General features: G+C 31.7%; 1 protein-coding gene across 1 annotated transcript in view; it reads right to left on the bottom strand.

The window, feature by feature from the left end:
• Positions 1-5,562, bottom strand: part of LOC117169470 — a 179,282-nt gene that overhangs the window by 59,925 nt on the left and 113,795 nt on the right. The window lies entirely within an intron of this gene.

The following is a 5,562-nucleotide window of genomic DNA, read 5'->3' as shown; positions in this document are numbered from 1 at the left end:
TAATAAAATTTAGACTATTGTCTTTTCGGATATTTAAAAATTGCAAAAATAATTATATGTTTAATTTGATTGCCCAAGAACAATGATTTTTTGTGATTAGTAGAAATGCAATGGGATTGACGTCTAAAAGCAGTAAATTTTACGATTTTCGCTAATTACTTTTTATTCAGAAGGTAATAAAAAATCTTAAAGATTATTATCTTTTACCCAGGACTATTGAAAAATTATTTTCATTTGAAAACCATTTTTTTAACACTTTCGCTTTGCAATATTTGAATACTAGGCCAACTGCATAGCTGGCGCCGCCACACGAACACCGTCAACTCTTATGACAAATATTTTCCACAGCCCTCCAGAAAAGTGGCATGGGGCTGCAAACGAGATTTTGTTTAAGAAAAGCTTGTGTAAATGATTTGCTGAATCAAATCGAAGGAGCATCAAGAAGAAAATTAGGCGATCTCACTTTATTTTCTTTCATCGTATCACAGATAACACGAATGCAACAGAAGTATAACATGAACAAAAACACATACAAATTAATTTTTTTTAGGTTTGTGTGGTCACGAACGGAGAGTGAACCTTATTTGAATTTAGCGCGCACGGCCATATTGCTTTGCTTTTCACTCGACCAATAAGTAGCCAATCACGCGAATGGTTCAAAGTAAAATAGGAGTTATTTCGAAACGACTATCTGGTTAGATAACCGGGACCTCCAAAAATGTGGTGGAATGTGCGACAGGATAATCGACACTTAACTATGACATGACTTTTAACCTGCAAGCAGTTAACCAATGACTTAACTGAGGTCGGTGGAACCGTCCCATAGTCTGCATAACTGTGCAGATGTATTCTTAACCAGAGGCGAAATTAAAAAGGAAAAGCATTGACAAAAATTGTAAGTGTAGGTTTCTTGAGAAAATTGACTTTTTATGAAAATGAAAATAAAAATGAACTTTTATTGAAGTAATTGGAAATTGATAAAAAGGGAAATATGGGAAATTGCGAGCACGCTAAAATATAAAAGCGATTTTAAATCTTATTGAGTCATTATTATACTGTACTGCTGCAGGTCAAATTGTTAACGTAGTTAATGGACGGCCCAATGATATTCAAGTGTTATTTTAAGTTGTCGGATGATCACAAGGTATAAATAAAGTGTAGCTAGAAGAGTAAAGTTTTAAAAAGCAAGCGTGTTTCAGATTAAGCGTTAATTGAAGCTTTGGCTCATCAATTACTCTAGCAAAACTGCAGCTTGCTTAGAGTTTAACTACGTTCGCTCCTCATAATCGTAGTACCGCTTCCTAGTTCTTAATTACGCCCTATCGCTATTCTCCTTATCCAAGTTCTATCTATGGATGCTTAAAAACGTATCAATAAATATTTTATTAAATTTCCAATTTCACTCTTACAATGCCGCGCCAGATAATATTTTAAAATATAAATTCTAAAGTTAAAATTACGAATTGACAGTAAAGGATTCATTATTATTACATTCTCATTAGAGAAGGTATTAGATTTATGTAAAATTTGACCCCCCCCCCCAGTTTTTGTCAAATGTCCACGTTTTGAGTCCCCCTGAATCCGAAAAACAGGTTTTTACGAATGTGTCTGTCTGTATGTATATCTGTCTGTCTATATGTCTGTATGTCTGTCTGTATGTCTGTCTGTTTGTGAACACGATAACTTTTGAACAAATCAATCTATTAGATTGCCCTTTGGTACACTCGCTTAGTGTCCTAAACTAAAGCTACTGAGCCATTTTGGATGAGAATTCAAAAAGTGGGCACATTTTGAATATTTTTGAGACCACTTTTTTCAAAATTCAAAAATTCTCTGTACGGTTATTTATAGTATTAAAAAATTGAATAATTTATTCCAATGACTTTTTTCGAAACATCAAAAATGACTGGAGTTATAGCATTTTCAAAATCCAAAAAAACAAACTAAAATGAACAATTGAAGCCAAACAACGCATGATACGAAAGAAAGTCTGAAGAAGAAAAACGTTGCTTATTAAAAACGCTACAAGATTATGATAACAACTTTTGTAATTTGGTCAAAAAGTTGAAAATTTGATCCTGCACAAAATTTTTGAAACCCCATTTTTTCAAAATGTAAAAATTCTATGCACGGTTGTTCATATTACTTCAAAACTTAAGCAATTTATCCTTGCGACTTTTTTTTATCAAAAGAAAATTATCAGAGTTAGAGCAATTTCAAAAAAAAAAAAAACTAAAATGAACATTTTAAGCCAAAAAACGCATGATATGAAAAAAAGTCAGAATATGAAAAACTTTGCATTTTGAAAGCCCTACAAGATTATGATAACGACTTTTTTAATTTGGTCGAAAAGTTGAAAATTCCAAATTTAAACGAACCAAAAATGTTTGAAACCACATTTTTTTTAAGATTTATAAATTCTATGTACAGTATTTCATAGTACACAGAAACTCAAACAATTTATGCCCATGACTTTTTTCTATAAAAAGAAGACTATCAGAGTTAGAGCATTTTCAAAATCCAAAAAAAAAACTAAAATGAACATTTTAAGACAAACAACGCATGATATGAAAAAAGTCAGAAAAGGAAAAACTTTGCTTTTTGAAAGCCCTACAGGACTATGATAACAACTTTTTTAATTTGGTTGAAAAGTTGAACATTCCAAATTTGATCGTACCAAAAATAATGAGAAATTAACCAATTTCATTTTTTGGTCAAACTATGCAAGGTACGAAAAAAACGAAAAAGCTTAAATTGCGCGTCCTGGAAAGACTGCAAATTTTTAATGAATCACTTTTCGAGATAAGCTTCGAAAAAGATGAGAAAAAACTTGTTCATCCAAAAAAGAGCTATCATTTTTGATAGGACACGTACTTTTTGCTTTAGTCGTAAAAAGTAACATTCCAAATAAAAATATTAAGTTTGTTTGAAAAAATGACACAATGTATGAACTTAAATTAACAGGCGACAGTTGTACGCCTAAAAAGATCTATGAATTTATTACCAATCATTTTTCGATAGGACGAGTAGATTTTATTTTAATCGTAAAACATAAAATTAAAAATTCAAAAATTAACTTTTTGGAAAAAGAATAGAAAAGACGAAAGAGGACATAGGCTCTTATATAAGAACCTATATAGGTTGCTGTATTAGACCCTATGCAGAAGCGCAGTAGTTTTTGTTTAATCGTGAAAAACAATATTAAAGGTTTAAAAAAATTATAAAAACATGGAAATAAGAATTAGTATGATTTAATTTTTATTCATATTATGAATTGTAATGATATACATTTATTGAAATGATACATGTTTCAGAGCAGCTTAGAATACAATTTAAAGCTAAATAAGAAACAAATACAAAAATAATCATGATAAATACAATTTTCATTTTATTTTGCAATTTTTTAATAATTAATCCCTGGCAGAGTTACATAAAAAATTTATTATAATTGATATAAAAGTGTTGTGTATATTGTAGAAAAGTTGACATGTTGGACAAAATCGAGTGCGAAGCACGGGATACGTGATGAGAATGTGTTCGTTAAAGCTAAAAGAGCTTTAACAAAAGAGAGTCAAAATAAAAAAAATTACAGATGTCGGTCCGTTCACCTTTGATTTTAAAAGGTTTGTGCCCGAATGCGGATGAAATGCAAAGACTAAGCGCGGAGTGTGATTGCCATCAGTCGCGTGCCGTAGGTGCGCTCAAACACTCGAGCTAAGCTTTTTTAACGAAAGAGAATTCACAATCACAAAATTACAGTAGTGAATGTTTTAAGTCCTAATTTTAAAATGTTTGTACAAGAATGTGCGAAAATATAAAGACCGAGCGCGTAGCCCGAGGTAAATACATAATCGAGCGCGAAGCGCGAGAACCAGCAGTCGCGTGCCCTAGGTGCGCTCAAACTTGCGAGCATATTTTTAGTCCTATGAACCGGGTAAGGATTCAGCGCCAAGATAATACTGGGAAATCCGAAAATCGGTGGAAAATCAAATTCGTCACGATTCGTCACAGGTTCAAATGTCAAAATACATATTCAAAAAATTGGGAAACTTTGAGCACATTAAAATCATTCTATTTCATTCGTCTAGTAAGTTAGCGAGAGAAAATTATGCAAGAAGTATCCATAAGTTTGAAAATTTCAATTTTGAATAGAAGGATTAAAATTATCTGGATCATATAAAAACAATAGAACCCTTAGTACCTCGTAGTCGATTATTTGAAATTTGAAATTTATTATAAGTAAGTATATATTTAAATTTCTTATTAGAAAATACAGTGTATTTTATTATGGTCAAAAAATCACCGAGACCAGTAACCTCGACGTGACATTTCGAATCAGATTCATAATGTACTAGGTCAAGAGCTTCAAATGTTAGCGTACATTCCCATTATGCACAAAAATTTACTTTATAAACTGCATTTCATTTCGCACAAAAGCAATTACAGATTAAGACATTTTTTTATTGAATAGAAGAATGTTTAAACCTGCCAGCAAAAATTTTAGCTTTGGGGATAAAAATCAACGATTTATTATGTGATGGTTCCGTATCATGATCGAGTGAAAAGAAGCATTAACAAAGCAAGCAGCAGCTATGAAGAAAGATACAGTAGATATGAATCTGGATAGACGACGTGAATGCAGTTTCAAATCGAATAGGAGATTCGAAAGGCTTGGTTAAGAGACGTTAAAAAACGAGAAAGAAAGAAGAATCGGAAAATGTTATAAAAGAATTATTTTCAGAGTGTCCGAAAATTATCACATTTTAAACGCCAAACGGACTAGAAGATTTAAGCAAAAATGTCAATCGGATGCTCGCTCCTCAAACAATCGGATCATTTGATTGATGTGCATTTTCATCTACGAAAAATATTCTTCGCCTAGAAAAAAGTGTGCCTGGAGGAGCAAGATCAGAAGAAAAAATGCTATTTGTCACAGGCAAGAATCCGAATGTGATTATTGAAACTTACCTCGGTTTATTATAGTGACTTTTAGAAGAAATAGATGTACTGATAAGAATACGACAGAAACTTATTCAAGTTTCTTCGTTAGTTTTTAGCGAGTCAGAATTTTGCAAGTCATCCCTTTGCAATCGCCATCCGGAAATCAAACTACGCTGATACTCGCGTATGTCGTTATAATTTTTCAACTCACTGAATAACTCTAAGAAAAGAATACTCTGAGCGTAAAAAATTATGGACTTTTTCACCGTTAGAGTCATATATATTTTCGTGGATAAAATATTGTCTATTTCAAGAATGTCTTGCTGAAGCTGTTTAAACACAAAGTTTTATATTATTATCTCTGAATATGAAAAAAAAAACATTTTAATATTTGTTTAAAAATACATTGCTTGTAAGCTTTGCAATATTTGTAAATAAATCTTTAATGATTTGGCAGTTAACCGTAAAAAAGGAAAATATTTTCAAAAGTTTGATAATAATTTAAAAAAGATTTTTCATTTACAGTCTGTCAAGTTAAAGCGTGGGTGGCTTTACTCGCAGTCGGTAAGGTGTATCGACATGATTTTGGTGTCAAAATATTAAGAAGCGCTCCCTCTTTCA

This window comes from Belonocnema kinseyi, chromosome 3 (assembly GCF_010883055.1).
Source record: "Belonocnema kinseyi isolate 2016_QV_RU_SX_M_011 chromosome 3, B_treatae_v1, whole genome shotgun sequence".
Classification (NCBI taxonomy): Eukaryota; Metazoa; Arthropoda; class Insecta; order Hymenoptera; family Cynipidae; genus Belonocnema; species Belonocnema kinseyi.
Note: the sequence above shows the minus strand (reverse complement) of the source record. Positions and strands in the feature narration are given on the sequence as shown.